A 19,126-nucleotide genomic window follows, 5' to 3' on the forward strand; every position below is an offset into this window, starting at 1 on the left:
AGTAAAGTTGAAGTTGCAAGGTGGAAGGGTCAGAACACTTCTAGGTGTTTTGCATATTCCTGCATTGGCCATAAATTTGATTTCTGTAAGCAAGTTGGATGATGCAGGTGTAAAAACAGTGTTCGAGAAGGATACCTGTAAGATGGTCCAGGGAGCACTGTTATTGATGCGGGGATTTCAGGTTGGAACTCTGTACAAGCTACAAGGTAGCATAGTTGTTGATGGGTGCAACAGTTCTGTGGTTCCTGAAAGTGGAGCAGAAAATCTAGTGGTATCTAGAGACAAGACCATGATGTGGCATCAAAGGCTTGGACATATTGGAGAGAAGGGCCTTCGAATACTTCATGGTAAAGGTATGGTAGACGGTATGAGTAATAGCTCTTTGGATTTTGATTTCTGTGAAAATTGTGTATATGGGAAGCAGAATTGGGTGAGTTTCCCCTATGGTGGTAAGAGGGTGAAACATATATTAGAGCTTGTGCACAGTGATGTGTTTGGACCTATGAAGGTTCCATCACTAGGTAAGTCTGTGTACTATATATCATTTATAGATGACTTCTCAAAGAATACATGGACATATTTCCTTAAGAAGAAATCTGAAGTCTTTGACAGGTTTAAAGAATTCAAGGCTTTGGTGGAAAACTAAACAGAGAAGAAGATAAAGGTGTTGAGGACATATAACGGTGGAGAGTTTTGTAGTAAGGAATTTGAAGAATTCTGTAAGAAGTGTGGTATAGCATGGCAAAATCCTACTCCATATACACTTCAGAAAACTGGAGTTGCAGAAAGAATGAAAATGACGTTGATGGAAAGGGCAAGAAGCATGCTCAGTGGTGCTGGGTTAGGACAGGAATTCTAGGCAGAGGCGGTGGAGACATCATGTTACTTGGTCAATAGATCACCTTCATCAGCATTGGAGGATAAAACTCCACAAGAGGTATGGAATGGTAAGAAACCCTCTCTTTCACATATGAGGGTATTTGGATGTGATGCATATGTACATGTTCCAAAGGAGAAACAAACCAAGTTGGATAGTAAATCTGAAAAGTGAATCTTTATTGGGTATAAGGATGGTTTAAAGGGTTATAAGCTTTGGAACCCAGTAACAAGGAAGGTTGTGTACAACCGAGATGTGGTGTTCAGAGAGGTGAAAGATGTTATTAAACATGAAGTCCAACCAAAGGAATCTGAGAAGATAGAGTTTGAGTTAAAGGAGGAAGAATCAGACTCTACAGCAGAGGAGGAATCAGAAGATGAAGAGCCACAAACTCCGGGATTGAGAAGATCAGTTCGAGAAAGAAGGAAGCCAGAAAGGTATAGTCCATCTGCTTTCTGTTCAAATTCTTCTTTATCTATTACTGATGATGATCCCAGAACTGTGAAGGAAGCAGTAGATTAAGAGGATGGAAAACTCTAGAAAGAGGCCATGGTTGATGAAATGGCATCTTTGCACAAAAATGAGGCTTGGGATCTGGTGGAGTTGCCGACTGGAAGGAAAACCATTGGCAGCAAATGGATGTTCAAGAAGAAGACAAATGGAGAAGGAAAGGTGGAGAAATACAAAGCTCGGTTGGTAGCAAAAGGTTATTCCTAGGTGCTAGGAATTGATTTTGGTGATATTTTTTCTCCTATTGCCAAGGTAACTTCTATTAGATTACTTGTATCTGTTGCTGCTGCTTTTGATTTTGAGGTAGAACAGATGGATGTGAAGACAAAATTTCTTCACGAAGATCTACAAGAGGAGATCTACATGAAGCAACTTGAAGGCTTTGCGGGGAAGGGTACGAAAGAACTAGTACGTAAGTTAAAGAAGTCTTGGTATGGGTTAAAATAGTCACCAAGGATGTGGTATCAGAAATTTGATACATTTATACGGGGACTTGGCTTTACCAGAAGCAAAGCAAATCACTGTGTGTATTTTAAATTAATTGGTGACTGTGTTATTTATTTGGTCTTGTATGTGGATGATATGTTGCTGGTTGGAAATGACAAAGAAATTATCCAAGATTTGAAGACCCAATTGTCCTCCAAATTCGACATGAAAGATCTTGGTGCTGCAAAATATATTTTGGGCATGGAAATTAAAAGAGATCGGGCAAAGAGGAAGCTCTGGTTAAACCAGAGGAAGTATGTCGAGACAATATTGCAGATATTTAATATGCAGGATAGTAAACTGGTGAAGGTTCCTATTCCTGTAGGTGTAAAGTTATCTATTGAACAGTGTCCCAAGACACAAGAAGAGGAAGAGGACATGTCCTGTGTTCCATATGCAAGTGCAGTTGGTAGCCTGATGTATGCAATGGTCTGTACTAGACCAGACATTGCACATGCAGTGGGAGTATTGAGTAGGTTTATGTCAAAACCAAGAAAGGAGCATTGGACAACAGTGAAGTGGGTTTTTAGGTATTTGCGTGGCACTAGTGATTATGGTTTGTGCTACCAAGGAAGACCAGGATTAGACAGAGTGTTGGATATTCATGGCTTTGTTGATGTAGACTGGGCTGGAGATCTGGGTCAGAGAAGATCTACAAGTGGGTATTTGTTTAACCTATTTGGAGGTGCAGTCAGTTGGATGAGTGAGAAACAATCTGTAGTGGCACTATCAACTACAGAGGTAGAATACATGGCAGCCACTCATGCAAGCAAGGAAGCAGTTTGGTTGCAGAGATTGTGTTCAAGTATGGGGTTAGTACAGGGAGCTATAAGGATAGACTGTGACAGCCAAAGTGCAATTTTCTTGGCAAAGAACCCTGCATATCATTCGAATACAAAGCACATTGATGTTCAGTATCACTTTATGAGGGATATGATAGAAGACAAAAAGGTGTTGCTGGTAAAGGTGGACACTTTGAAGAATACTATAGATGCATTGAAAAAATATGTGAGCTCTGAGAAGTTCTCTTGATGTAGAGAAACAATGGCTGTTGCAGGGCTAGATAAATGACTAAGATCTCTTGTGGCCCCCTATGGAAAGAAAACAACAAGTGGGAGAATGTTGGGTTGTATTATATTCTTTCCACGACTAGCTCATGTAGTTAACCGGGGGGTTAGAGGGGGGGTAGAGTTCCCCATTCGTTGTGATGATTGCGTAATGGGAGGGTCACAGGGGGTTTGAGGGGTGCGGGTAACCCCACTCTGTGGGGTCCAGGGCAGTGCCCTGGAAAATTTTGGTTTTGGACCCTATGTTAGGTTGGGTGAACCTACCTATGGTTTTGTGCATGATTTTTGCACATGGTTTTGGACGTGATGGTTTTTCAATCCATGGTTTTGGATGCGATGGTTGTTGGTCCATGGTATTGGATGCTTTGACATGTATAAATATGTATTGTAACATTGAAAGGAACATAATGAAAAATCAAGCTGGTAGTCCCGGTTTTGGATCCAGGGGAAAATCTCTGTGTATATGTGTTTTATGTGTTATGCTCTCGCATTTTTTATTTTATGTGTTTTATAATTCGTATGCAAGTAATTTCTGTACGGGGTTAAAACCTACACAGAAACGCCAGTCAATAAATTGAAAAACAAAGGAATACTAGCAAGAAAATCAAGATCAATAGTGAAATCATGAAAGACAATGAATATATTTGACACACAAAACTTACTTGCAATGCAGGTTAATGAAGAGTGTTTTGATCCACAATTGTGAACCCAACCCATATGATAATTATTATGCAAATGAATGATTATCTGGGTTGATTTAAAAGAGTTTACATGAAAAATTATTTCATGCATGATCGCCACTTGTTGACAACTAAAAGGATTAGTTAAGGGAAGTTAAGTGGGCTTTGATTTTCTAGGAGTGTGATCACATGCAACAAAGAGTCTCATGCATTCATCTAGGAAGAGCACATGTATTCAACATGAAGGAGTGCACTCAAGGAGGGCCCACTTGCTCATTATGAAGAAGTGCGCTCAAGGAGGGTGCACTTGCTTTACATGAAGGAGTGTGCTCAAGGAGGGCACACTTCTTTAGCCCGAAGGAGTGTTCTCAACACATGCACATGTCTTCATGAACTTGGAGTGTGATTTTTCCCTTAAAGAGTGCTTTCTTGCTTTTGTGTGATTTTGAGTGCTTTTTGAGTGTTTGCATGGTGAAAGGGCTAGTTTGTAAGTCAAGATAAGTCATGATTTCAATTAAACATGGACTAGATAACATAAGTGCTTCTAAATTTTAGGTGAAAACACTTAGGAAACATTAACTTAGGAGGATGTGACACTAGGAGAAAACACACAAATAACAAATCAAACAACATGATGACACTGGGGGGTCTGAAATGATGGTTCATGTAGGCTCCAAACTTGACTTAGGAAAAAATTTTGGAGGGTCGTTGTAAAAGCGACAACACTCCCTCTGCCTTCTCAAACACAATGGTTCTGCCCTTTTCCTCAGTGGTCTACACAAACCAACCACCTTGATAACACAACCCATACTACATATTATTTTTTTTTCCTTTATTTCTTGTAGTTGGGGATGAAGGACACTTGGATCATTCCTTCCTCTTTAATTACAATCAATGCAAAATCAACACATTAAATCCCTTTCATCCAACCATGACTGAAATTTAGAAGAAAACCATTTCCTCAAGCAATGAAATTTGTGTCCCTCTCTTAGCTATGTTGGGCACGGGATCCCCCAAGGCATGTTTTGGGGCTTAGAGCCCAAGTTTTGACTAATTCTAATGTAAAGACTCTACAACGTATGGGCGTGGAGCGCGAAGATTTTAAATGATTCAGAGGGTTATCTGCCCTCATTTTTGTAATGTAATGTTGGCTTGAGATATCTACCCATGGTCCGCGGACCATGGGATTGTATAAATAGAGCGAGGCTGTAAGTTGTAAAGGGACATCAATGGAATGTAATGAATAACAATGAACTGAGTCTAATCTAAGTATAGGGTGAGTCATTGGGTCATAGAGTAGGAGAAGGCTATATAGCTGAGTGCGTAGAGGCCTAGTAGTCTGTAGCTGAGTGCGTGGACCCCTGCAACTGAGTGCGCAGGGCGAGTCGAGTCTGTAACCATTGGAGAATTAATAAAGAGAAGTTTCTTATCATTCTGTGTATCTTTTTCCTATTTGGTATATTGGGTATGAATTGCAAGTTTACTATTTATATGTTGCGCGAACTTATATGAATGTGTTGAATAAGTAAACATAAGATAAGTATTTGTTTATGCGAAGTTAACTAACTCTTATAAGGAAGACAAGTAATATCTATGGTGTAACTTGGGGAATTAGCACAGATCGTTGCCTTAGCAGCGTGAAAGCACCACAGTCCCTGAGTAGGGTTGCGCGAAGATAATTATAACAAATTGTGAAAGCATCGTAGGTCAGAAGAGTGCGCGAAGTGACCTGCACGAAGCTGGTTCATAGTTGGACTAAAGCGACACCTTAGACATCTCAAGGGTGTGGAAACTTGGTTCTAGCATCCCCCCATACTGCTTCAGGTGAGACCTCAGTCCGCGCTCTGCGGGCTGTTGCCGAAAGGGCCAGTAGTATAGGGATTTTTTTGGCTAATTAACTCTGAACCTGGGTCAGGGCCCATCAAGCCAACAAATGGTTCCGTTTCCGAGACCAAAATCTGCATAGAGATGTTTGATGTCGCATCACTGGAATTCAACTAAAAGGGAAATCGAAGGTTGGATTGTCAGGATAATTCACAAATTCGTGGCTCAAGAGAACAAGAATTTGTGACTAACAAAAGAAGAGTGGTTAGATTGCTACCTGTACAGAGAGATCACGCAATTTTCTTTGAATCCTTCCCTACTGAGTTGTACGAGTGGATCACGAAGCTAGCAGATAGCCAAGGAAGGTGCAAGCTCGATAGTCCTATTGTGTGGAGCCCCAAACTAGTGCACAGATTGGAAGCATCGGGGGATAAGATCGTGTGCGTTGTTGATCATTGGCTCAATCGGATTATAGGAGGATTCATTACTGAGTTTGCAGTAGACACTACGGTAAGCTACAGTGAGGCCGAGTGACGCTTTTTCAAAGGACCACGAGGTAAGTACGTTAAGTCTTTGAACACTTGAATTAAAATGCTATTGTGTGAAAAGAAGATTATGCAAATACATTGATTTCGGGGCTATGCGAAGTAGGAGAATTTACAGAAACAAAGGTAGTGCAGAACTAGAAACTATCCCCTTGATTTCACCTCTGCGAGGGGACGAGGAAGAGCTCGCGAAGGTCTCTCTGCGAAGTGCGATCCATTTGATAAGACAAAGGATTTTGTGCATACCACCTCCACCCATGCCACCGCCTGTTTCACTGACATCACCTCCATATTTTCCCGTACCACCTCCGCCACCCCCATGTTTTAATATGGTGAGATCGATAAAGTTGCCTGTGTTCAAAGGAGTGGGAAATGAAGATCCGGACCAGTTTTGGTTCATGGTAAAAGTTGTATGGGAAGCACATGGAGTGACAGATGATAATATCAAGTAAGAAATGTTGTTTAGTGATCTACAAGATCACGTGCTGACCTGGTACATTAAGCACTCTAGTGATAACCCAAATGCAGGAATTGCGGCTATCCAAGTTGCGCTAACTAGGGAGTTTAGCAGATTGAATTCAAAAGCACAGTCAATCATTAGGTTCAAATAAATTACAATGCTACCAGGTGAGACTCCTTGGGAGTTGGATCAAAGGCTGAAGTGCACGATCCGCGAAGTTAATATGACCTTGACAAATGGACAACACTGCAAATCTTTTGTAGCATCACTATCGCCGCATTTAAGGAACACGCTGTCACAAAAAAGGTTGACAACTCAAGCCGAAGCCTTAGAGACCGTGATGAGGCTGCATGAGACCCCCATACAGGATCCTAACTTAGGAGTTCAGCAAATCCACATGCAGTTGAAGAAATTATGCCTTGAGATGCAGAGTCTGAAACAAGATAGGACAATTCGACCAGAAGTGTGTGAAGAAGTGTGGTGCATAAAATGTAAGGCTCATGGACATGACAAGGACCATTGCCTGGTATTCACAAATTATCTCGCAGGAGGAGGACCAATGCCGGTAAGGCCATAAGCACAATCAGGACCGAGTGTGGCACTTTCTTTATGGTGCACGATTTGTCAAATAGGAGGAAAGCATGTTACGGACAACTTTCATTTGTTGCAGAAGTACAAGCAGAATTCGCAATAGTTGTTCTGTAATTTCTGTAGATCAGTGGGACATGATGAGTGCACCTATAGAAGTTATGAGCTAATGATGGATAAAACTCCTACCTATAGGGTTCATGCCGAAACGCGGCCCCTAGACCAGGGTGCAGGGATGGCGTGAGCCAGATTCTAGGGGCGTGGATGAGGCCGAGGTGGAGGAGGACCTGGGAGAGGTCGCAGACAACTGATATGCTACAATTGCAGAGGGCCAAGGAATTATGCCCGTGATTGTATGAATCCAACGCATCCATCATGTTTGTATTGTACCTTGTTTGATCATGAGATGGAGGATTGTCCTACGCTGATAGCTAGGATACATGACAAAGGAGGGTTACAACCTCCCCCAACTTAGAACCTACAAATGATGAGGTTTGAGTCGCGCGAGGAAGAACCTAATGTAAATATCGTGCTCAGAAGTGGAATTACGACGGGAGATGATAAAGGCAAACAACCCGAAGAAAGCACTTGGGTTCGCAAAGCTCTGGTGAAGGAAGCAGAATTTGATTTGGAGCACACCCAAGAAACTTTTATGGAAGCTAAGAAGAGCTTCGCTGATGCCTCCACTTCAGGAAGCAAAGACAGACTAGAGCCAAAAATGGACCTATCAATGCTCATGACGTTCCTGGAAACGTGTATGAAGTTACTATGTGACAGTAAGGAGGTAAAGGGACTATAGGAACTCATTAAAAGATGCACTGGGGTCATGCCATGGGAACCACGCGTGGTCTGGAAGATTGGAAAATGCAAGGCAAGAATAAGAAGAGAAATGAGGCTAACTGCGCAGATTGGCGAATATGAGATGGACCAAGTAATTCTAGATCTAGGATCGGACGCGAACGTTCTGCCAAAGTAGACATTGGAGCGCATGGGGAGGCCTACGCTATAGTGCTCTCCTATTCAGCTGCACATGGCAAACCAACAAAATATAATTCCCCTGGGGTGATTGCAGGGAATCACAGTGGATATTGAAGTAGCAAGCGCGCTAGTCGACTTTGAGGTGATAGAGATTGTCAATGACAACAATCCCTACCCCGTGCTCTTAGGAATCGATTGGGCCATTGACATGAATGGGGTGATTAACCTGAAAAAGCACAAGATGATTTTTTAGAAGAAGTCTCTACGTGTAGTGATACCTTTGGACCCTACTGAGGGATCATGCTACACTGAGCCAGTGCGCGACTATGAAAGCGACGACGACTTAGACTGCATCTACAAGATAAATGTACGAGAGCAAGACTAGGTAAATCCCACTGTAGACGGGCGAATTTCATGGGACCGTGAAAGCTCCTATACTTTAGACTCAGATGAGGAGATAGAGCAATGGCAGAATAGGTTACATGAGTTAACCACACTAAACTATAACACAAGACAACGTCGTTGCGCTATGTTTCAAAAAAATGAGAGATTTACCTACTTATGATGAATTAGGTGAGGTAGATGTTTTCTTGGACAAGTTTGAGAGAGAGGTGCCAGAGAAACAATGTTTCAAAGCCTTGAATTGGGTACTACGCGCTACACCCGCGATATGGTGGGGTACGCACAAAGGAAACTTTGATGACTGGCACGCATGTAGAAGGATGATGCGCACACAGTTTGGAAAGCCTCGAGTATGATTCACAGATAAATACGATGGACAAGATGGTCCGTGTACGCACCTATGCATATGGGTACAGGTGTATGGTAAACAACCTGTGCGGATACACATGAGGTTTGCAACAAGAGATACAGTCTATAAGAATGTGTTTGGGGGGGGATGCAAAAGGATCCTACAGGTGGAACGACAACGTATGAAAAGAATGACCGTGCAAAAGGGTATCCGCGCGAAAGCCTATAACGAAGTATGCATGGCAATGAATAAGGTATGTGGTACGTCACGAAATGATTGGGAACTATGCATACCTAGGGTCCTATGGGCCTATAGGACAACGTGAAAGAAACTAATGGAATAGATGCCTTCTAGGTTGGTTTGTGGAATAAACATTGTACTTCTGATGGAGTATCAAAGGCCTAGTCTGCGCATAACTACACCTATGGACATAAAGGATTGCGGAGCCTTGGAAGGAGGGATCCCACAGTTAGAAGAGATTATAGAAGAGTGCTTGGGACCTGATGAAGAGATTCAACAAGGTGATCTTAGGCTCTAAGATCTCATGAATGAAAGAGTCTGATTGAGAGAGAAATGCCAAGGCGGAAGAGGAAGTCAAGAAGCCGGAGGAAGGAATGAAAAGGGATTTTCTTGATAAAAGGACAGTGGGGATAAACAGGATACGCATGACTACAGTGACAAATTTGGAGACTACCATCGTGAACTAAGCAGTTTGGTGCCGTGGATTCGGTTGTATGTTACTAAGAAGATCACAGATGGTGACATGATGAAAATGGTAAAGTGTGCAATGCAGGTAGTAGAGTCAGAAGGTGAACTTTGCCCAAAAAAAGTAGCGGATGATCGCACAAAACCCTATACAGGTGGTGCGGCCACTTGACTAGCCGTAGGAAGCATAGCCTTAGTGCTCCAGGTAGTTGGAAGGAGGCGTGGGACAATAAAATACTCTATCCGAGATCTGCACGATGTCAGGGTTGCGCGCGAGAGCGAAGTGTCACAGGGTTCGTGACAGCGCAAGGGTAGCTACGCTGCTGCATCGATCCGTTGGAAAGTGACCATTATAGTCACTAATCATGATGTGATGCTTGGTTTGATACCAAACGAAGTGGGTGACAGGCATTTAAGGTGAGTTTTATGGGCAAGATTTGGGAAAATCTTCCGCCAAGGGAGCATTAATGGACTGGATTTGGGGGGAACGATCGAATTTGAATTAAAAAGGCACTATAAATTACAAAGGACTGCCTAGACACAACACTTGGTCATTTGAGAATTGAGTTGTTGCGCACCCTGAGTATTCTGAACCGAGACCTGTTTTCCCTGTGGAGAGCATTGTTTGAGCACCCGATTAAAAAGTTGAGAGATTTCTGGATGAACAAGATGGAAACGTCTGAAGAAGAAATGACTGCCTAAGAAGCCGCGCAGGCCATGACCATAGAAGATGCCCCTGAGAGCATCGGGATTGTTATGGAAATCCTGAAATCATTGCGCATGGTAAGACCGAAGAAAGATAAATAGCCAATGATTTTGGTGCGTGTGTCCCCTCAAAATCCACTGCGAAGTAAATTAACAATGGAGGAAAAAGGGAAAGTGGTTAACCTAGCAACCGATGACAAGGAAGAAGACCTTGAGGATATCATAATAGAAGAGGATGAGGATGAGGGCGTGGAGGAAGAAATCAAGGGTGCGGTCCCTCTAACCAAGTTGCCCGCATATGTCCCTCCGCATAAGGGGAAAGCAAAGGTGCCCAAGGACATGGATGACAGTAAAAGCCCTCTGTAGACTCCGTTGTTACCTGATGATATCATTTTCGAAGGAGCGCACTTGGGAAGGCTGCTGAGCTTAAAGTTCGAAGATTGGGATCTCACTAACCACAAGAAATTCCCTCACTTGGCAACCGCGCACCTCATGAAGCCAAAGAAACACACCACAACGAGAATCATAGAGTTGGAGCCGTGCAAATGGTTGTGTGGGGTCAAAAAGGTAGGGTTGTTGAACCTACTCTGGGTGCCGCATTACGATCACGCCCCAGTGACTATCTTCGTCATCAGGCAGGTGCTCTGCCTAGTGCATGATGGATGTTTGTGGTTGGAGGAGCCTGTCTCCATCACGGACCACCTGATCCATTGAATTACTTGAATCTCGTGTAAAGGAGAAGACCCCGTAGACATTTCGGAGGGTAAAAGTAGTGATTTGGCCATCGCGAAGGCCATGAAAAATAAATATAATCTAGAGAAGAAAAAGAGGGGTTCTACAATATCCAGCATCAACAACAAGGAAGTCAGAGTTGCGACTCAGATAATGGTGGGTAAGGTCATACGGAAGTGCCGCTTGGATGAGGTGCTCGCGCCAATAGTTGCACTTGCCGAGTAGTGTGCAGAGGGGTCCAGTTTAACTGGTTTGAATATCTGCGTAATGAGTTCCTAGAGAATTGTCGTGAGGCATAGGAATAGGGGAAAACCTTCCACTATGCATGGCTCCTACTGTCCATAGTGCTGGTGGCTGGCGAATTTCCTGAGGATAACCAATTCCCCACAATTGCGAGGGATCTTCCGGAGGCTGTGAAGTATGCTTCATTGTGGGCTACTAAAGACGCGCACTACATATGCGATAGTAAAATATTCTGGGTGTTCATGGAGGTGAACATCAAGATTAGGATTAACCACAAGCCGTAGTTATCACCCACTGTCTACAACAACCTAAAAAGTTTCACAGAGTTTAAAGTGGACTTTCATCACATCTACCTCAAGGCATGCAAGGACCCTGCAAAGAAGTGGAACGAACTACCATATATGGCCACAGATGATGTGATATTCAACACACTTGAGACATGGCCACCAGAATGGCACACTCCAGACATCTCTGCGGTGGAAGCAGAGAAGTTTGTTGCACAGAAAAGGAGGAGGAAAAACTATGCGTGGCACAGTTGGCAAAAAAGAGAAGAAAAGAGGCAGCAACAGCAAAGGTGTATGAGTGCGAGACACTACGTATACAGCAACAGAACAACAAAAGACCGCAGCAGAAGCACAAAAGGTAGCAAAAATGGAGTGCGAGGGCCAGAAGTCACCTTCGCCTGAGCAGGAGCAAGAGATGGAGACAGAGATAGAGGAGGGCGGCGCGGACCCACAGACAGCGTTGACACAATTGAAGCGCCAGTGCCCAAGAGAGTAGGTGGGGTCGCGCAAGAAGGTAAAAGTGTCTAAGATGTCTATCGACCCAATCACCCTTACCGAGGGGGATCTGCATGATATAAGAGAGACGGTGTGCGATGTCACCACAGAGACCCTTGAGAACTTTGTGGAGGAGACCCAGATTGTGTTGGGGGCCCTCCAAGAATAGATTTAGGAGTTGTAGGTGCACACTCCTCTAGCTGGTACTCTCTTGACCAACTTCGCAGTAGGAACAACTGCAGCCGAGGAAATGTTGCGCGCTCATATGACCAACACAATAGTGCTACCGAGAGGTGCATTGGTTACAACAAATGAGGTTGACAGGCCTATGGTTAGTGCGTTGAAAGGAATGGGGATAAACATGGTTGTGCTCCCTCGGGAGATGCTCTATGTTCTGCAAGATGGGATTACTACAGAACTACGGGCTAGGGAGAGCCACGCGCTACAGGTGTTGAGTGAACAGAGGATCAACATGGAGTAGTTGAGCTTGCAGCGCGACGAGGTCGTGTCTCAGAATAGGCAGATGGTACAAGTAATTGAAGAAGCTTTCCAAATGGTCCCTAAGCTAGCCATCCCAACAGAAGCACCAGCAGAGGTGCGCATCCAGAGGTTAGCAGCAGAGGTGTGCGAGGTGTGAGAAGAAATGGCCAAGGTTTATCTGGAGCTGAACCTCTAGATAGCAGAGCTGAAGTTGAAGGTGCAACCTTCAACTCCTCCAGATGTAAGGGAATAGCGCGCCAGTGCCATCACAATGGGCATCGAAGAGATCAGCAGTGTAGTGAAGGACTACACCAAAATGTTGGAAGAAATGTTTGAGGTTCTCACCGCTCTACAGGAGGACCCAAACATACAGTGCTTGGAGACAGAGGCATGCGTGCTGCAGCAATAGTATGACAACATAAAAGGGATCGCGTAGATGGTGGCCCTTACACAGAGGCTCGCGTGGATGTAACAAGCCAAGGCACTTAAGGAATAGGTAGACACGACGCAACACAAAGAAGTAGTTTTAAAGGCACACATCCAACCATGGATTGATGAGGCCTTCATCATCACAACAACAATTGAAGGCAAGCTCGCGCAGATGCAGGGGATGTAGGTGGAAATGCAGGAAAGCAATTTTGCAATTTCCAAACAGTGCGTCCAGGAGATACAACAGGCAGTGGGTCAGTGCGCTGCCAACCTCGCAAAAGTCCTAGCAAAGTTGGGAGGTCTCTGTGTGAATATCTCCACATCGACAGAGTGACTCGAGGGCGAGTCACGATGTGTGTTGGGGGCCTGTTGGGCATGGGATCCCCCAAGGCAAGTTTTGGGGCTTAGAACCCAATTTTTGACTAAGTCTATGTAAAGACTCTGCGATTTATGGGCGCGGAGCATGAAGATTGTAAATAAGTTAGAGGGTTGTCCGCCCTCATTTTTTTAATGTAATGTCAGCTTGATAAATCTACCCATGGTCCACGGACCATGGGATTGTATAAATAGAGCGAGGCTCTAAGTTGTAAAGGGAAATAAATGGAATGGAATGAATAACAATGAATTGAGTCTGATCTAAGTATAGGGTGAGTCGTTGGGTCGTAGAGTAGGAGAAGGCTCTACAGCTGAGTGCGCAGAGGCCTAGTAGTCCGCAGCTGAGTGTACGGACCCCTGCAGCTGAGTGCGCAGGGCGAGTCGAGTCTATAACCATTGGAGAATTAATAAAGAGAAGTTTCTTATCATTCTTTGTATCTTTTTCTTGTTTGGTATATTGGGTATGAATTTCAAGTTTACTATTTATATGTTGCGCGAACTTATATGAATGTGTTGAATAAGTAAACATAAGATAAGTATTTGTTTATGCGAAGTTAACTAACTCTTATAAGGAAGACAAGTAATATTTGTAGTGTAACTTGGGGAATTAGCATAGATCATTGCCTTAACAGCGTGAAAGCACCACAGTCCTTGAGTAGGGTTGTGCAACGATAATTATAACAAATCGTGAAATCATCGCATGTCAGAAGAGTGCGTGAAGTGACCTATGCGAAGCTGGTTCACAATTGGACTAAAGCGACACCTCAGACATCTCAAGGGTGCGGAAACTTGGTTCCAACATCCCCCCATATTGCTTTGGGTGAGACCTCAGTCCATGCTTCGTGGGCTATTTCCAAAAGGGCCAGTAGTACAAGGATTTGTTTGGCTAATTAACTCCAAACCTGGGTCAAGCCCCATCAAGCCAACAAGCCATTTAAAAATAATTACAATTATTTACAAAAGAGAAATGTTAACCGGGGGATGTCACATAACTCAACATATTTGTGGCCCATTTTTGTTGTTCTTTTGAATATAATCTTTGTTCCAAGAAGTATTTAAGAAAGTTATGTTAAATTGGAAACTAGGGTGAAACTCCATGTGGGTCGGCTTATTTATGGCAGCTGATATTTTTATTGGATCCCTCTCGTCGAGAGGTGTAGGATTGATCCAAAGATCATCCGATTCCGATAAGTATTTATGGAGATATGAATTTATTTTGTTTATGTAATTATTATCAAGCCGACCAGCTCTTATGTAGGCTCTAGAAGCCCAACCAACGTGTCTATTCATCACCCTCATTTTTAGTATAAATAGAGGAGGATTTGAAGTCATTTGGTAACTCACTTCAAGTGATCTCCTCTCCACTTCTTGGGTTTTTGGAGAAGGAGATTCACACTAGATTACGCCAATCTAGTATGATGCCCTAACGGAGAATGCAGTCATGAACTTATACGCTGTTCTAAGCAGCCCTAAACACAGTTGATGGATGCCTTTATATAGAGGATCATATACGCTATTCATAAAGGATTATATACGTTGTTGTCAAAGCGCAGTTCATAGAGTATATTACACGCAGATAATGATGACAAGCAACCATACACTGGGAACGCAATACATATATGCTTCGCTGTAGAAATATTATGGAGCACAATATACATATATATGCGTTGTTCTTAAGGAACTTACACGCTGTAAGATAAATGGTGGATGCAGTAATAAAAGGACATAGTCAACCGCAGTCATAATTCCACAGTCCTGAGGTGTAGCTGGAGTTATGTATACGCTGTGCAATCATACGCTGGGCAGTCATGTCATACATTGCAGTTATGGTTATATACATTCCCTGGACAGTCCTGTACACATCGCAGAGGTTATATATATACACGTAGAGGTCCTGTACACATCGCAGAGGTTATCTATATTCACGTAGAGGATGCCAAAGACTCTTATATATACTCACAGATGTCTCTTATGTATATTCGCTGAGGCCGCAGAGGTTTTTCGCTTTGGTATATGGTCTCGCATTCGTCTCTCTAATGTGGTATGGCATTCGCATGATATCCCTAGTTATAATGGCATATGATCACAATACTGTGATGGTATATGATATTGCTCTGGTGTGAAAACTGATACAAAGATGTATGGCATCAACGTTATATAACAGGTTCTCGATATGTATGATCTTGCTCCAGTTGTATATAGGGTCTTAATATGTATGTGGTCTTGATATGTATGGTCTTTATATATATGCTAGACTGTACATACGATGTGCAGTAATCGCTGGACAATATACGCTATGTGTTGGACACATATATATAACGCAGTCTTGGGCAGCAACATGATATATTGTGGATGGGTTGTACAACAAATACATGGAGCATGGGCAGTAGCATGATGGGCAGCACTATGAGATCATGTGCATGGGTAGCACAATGATACATTAGCAGGGGCAGCAGCATGATGATGTTGCACATTAGTTTGAGCAGCGTTATGATGGATAAGATCATGGACATGGACAGCCGCATGATGTAGTATGCAATGGTGCAACTAGAGAACCAGATGCAGCACGATGATAGGTGAAGGAGTCACCTTAGAGAATCAGTTGAAGCAGAATGTCTTCAACTGATCTCATTGTTATAGAAGATGATCTATGCTTAGATCTAGACAAGTCAAAGTGTTGACTTCTGTTGTAATTGTACTCTCTCTCTCTCTCTCTTTTCCTGCTGAACTTTGAAGATAAAAGAAGATTTGATTAAAGGGTTTCCCCACACATTGTGGGGTTTGTCCCTGGCTCGCGCCATATCTTGTGTCCTCTTGCCTTGGCTTGTCTTCTGTGATTTATATTTATGTTCTATCTGCAGTTTATCTTAATGCTGATGTGATTGCTAACTGTGAAAATTTAAGTAAATTGCTCTAGCATAGAACATACCAAAAATTAACATGGTATCAGAGCTGAGGTGAAGACAATGCCCAAGCAAGAGAGAAAGAGCAATCACCAAAAATAGTTGGGACAAGACAAAAGGATCAATGGGTTCCTCATAATTCACCTAGGGTGAAGTCAAAGCAGAGAATGTTATCAGAATAGCGCAGCGGAAGATTATGATCACTTCATTGGGAAGTTCGGATCTAAGGGTGGAAGGAAAGGCGGATGCCTTGTTGAAATAAGTTCGGCCGTTATGCGAAGGAGTGTTCGAATGGCAGAGACACATCTCTTGATGAAGATAACAATCATTCTTGGGACATCTTCAATGATCAAAAGAATGACTGGTAATGCAGGTCATCAAGGAAATGGTCGACTCTTCCAGGAAAGCAAGGAACCCCAAAATCTCTTTTATGTACCTGATCGAACCTGATGTCCATCTCGGAAATGGGAGTCAAAGGTTACAGGGTGGCACTTATCGATGAAAGGTATGTGTTTGAAAATAGATTAAAGATGTTTTGAGTTCAGGATTGTATCAAGTTGCAGGAAGTCCACTAGGGACCATGTCCATTGACTCAGCACTAGAGGTCTATGAGTCAGATGGTGACTAGGATGCCTGAATTCAAAAAGAAGCATGAAGGTACATGTATGAAATGTACCGAAGGAAAATATTATAAGGAACCTTTCCCCTCGTGCAGCAGGTTCACACGTTTGGAACAACCCGAGGAGTTTGATGGAAGAAAGCCCTCTATGGCTTGAAGAAAAACACCTTGGGCATAGTATGAGAGGATTGATAGCTGTTTAATGCAGCTGAGATTCACTAGGAGTGAAACCGATCCAAACCATTACTCGAAGGTTGTGGATGATAAACCTCTCGTACCGGCACCTATGTCTGACAGGTGTAGACCCTCTCATTTATAGGAGACAAAGGGAGTTGGATTTTGAATGTGAGAAGATAAGCTGCAAGCTTGTGACTGCCTCGAGGATCTTAACTTTCAGAAGTTATATGGTAATGATGTCGGACCAGATTTGGGAAATGCCTTTGAGTTTCATAAACTCATTCACATTGATGTACTTGGAGAACCTCCGTCTGGACATATGGGATGCAGTTAGCATGGTGAGCTCATATTTGAGCCTCACTGGATTGGTGCCAAGAATCTTCTGAGATATCTTCAGGGCACAATCTCTCATGGATTGAGATACACTGGTGGAAATATGAAACCACATGATTATTCGAATGATGAGTGGGTAGGCAGTATGGAGGATCACTAGAGCACTTCCCAGTGCTGTTTCTCTTTGGAATCTGCCTCGATATCCTGGATGAGCAGGAAGCAGAAGTCGGTGACTCTGAGCAGAATACATTGCTGATAGCATGGCCTTCTGTGAGGCAGTCTGGTTGTTGAAACTCTTCAGTGAGCTGTTTGTACACATGATGAATACCACTGTGATTCTCTGTGACAACTAGAGGTGGGATTCGATTATTGAGGAATCTCATATTCGACAATTGCTCCAGCAGATAGACATCAAATACTGCCTTATCTGGGATATGGTAAGTCGATGATCAAGGAGGCTCCATCGCACTAAGATGATGTACAGGACAAAGCCCTGAGGAAAGATCAAATTTGTGATTTTCCCAAACGACTTGGAGTCATCGAGAGACCTTTGTAAAAGGGTCTTGCATGTTGCATACATTGAGCTCTGGGAGCTCTGGGGGGCTTGCAGTTCTATTGGAGCAACATACAACCACAGGGTGACTCACCCTCCCCTGGTGGTGCGTACTGGAACAAGATGATTCGCTCTCTTGTGGGACAAGATGATACGCTCTCTTGTGTAGCAGGATGATTAGTTCTCCTGTGAGGCTTGGATTGATGTGTTCTCCATGGCGATTGTAGCAGGATTGATGTGTTCTCCTGTGAGGCCTGGATTGATGTGTTCTCCATGGCGATTGTAGCAGGATTGATGTGTTCTCCTGTGAGGCCTGGATTGATGTGTTCTCCATGGCGATTGTAGCAGGATTGATGTGTTCTCTTGTGAGGACAGGATTGATTAAGTTCTCTTGTTGAGGCATCCTACCCATGCAGTCTGGGACTAATGGGAAGTACCTCTCATCTCATCAATGAGTAGGGAAATGAAGTTAGGGACCATAGTAGTACCGATGGACACATCGTTGTATCTACCGTACTCCCTACGCTAGGATGACCTCCATTGATTTGGGATCAATGATACTGGTCTGGGACTAGTGTTAGGAGTTGTACATACTATGATGCTGACTTCGGGTCGGCTGAGACTGGTCTGGGACCAGTGGTACATACTCTGAGACTGACTTCGTGTCAGTGCAGTACTGGTCTGGGACCAGTGAGAGTCGTACATACTATGATGCTGACTTTGGGTCGGTTGAGACTGGTCTGGGACCAGTGGTACGCACTCTGAGACTAACTTCGGGTTAGTGGAGAATGATATGACTCATTCTCGATCAATTCTTCTTCTTCATAGTTCAACAGAGCAGAGCAGAGCAGAGCTAGCAGAGCCAGCAGAGCTGAGCAGAGTAGAGCTACCAGAGCCAGCAGAGTTGAGCAGAGCAGAGCTACCAGAGCCAGCAGAGCTGAGCAGAGCAGAGCTAGCAGAGCCAGCAGAGCTGAGCAGAGCAGAGCTAGCAGAGCCAGCAGAGCTGAGCAGAGCAGAGCTAGCAGAGCCAGCAGAGCTGAGCAGAGCAGAGCTACCAGAGCCAGCAGAGTAGAGCAGAGCCAGCAGAGCTGAGCAGAGTTGGGCAGAACAGTGCAGGGCACTGATGGTAGAGATAGTACAGTCGGACTTATGGATCAATGAACGGAGTTCTCCCTAGTTGAGAGGGAGTGTTAAATTGGAAACTAGGGCCAAACTCCATGTGGGACGACTTATTTATGGCAGCTGATATTTTTATTGGATCCCTCTCGTCGAGAGGTGTAGGATTGATCCAAAGATCATCCGAGTCCGATAAGTATTTATGGAGATA

Source organism: Pinus tabuliformis, chromosome 5_2 (assembly GCF_031772625.1).
Source record: "Pinus tabuliformis cultivar Carrire ecotype Pingquan chromosome 5_2, CPIR1, whole genome shotgun sequence".
NCBI lineage: Eukaryota > Viridiplantae > Streptophyta > Pinopsida > Pinales > Pinaceae > Pinus > Pinus tabuliformis.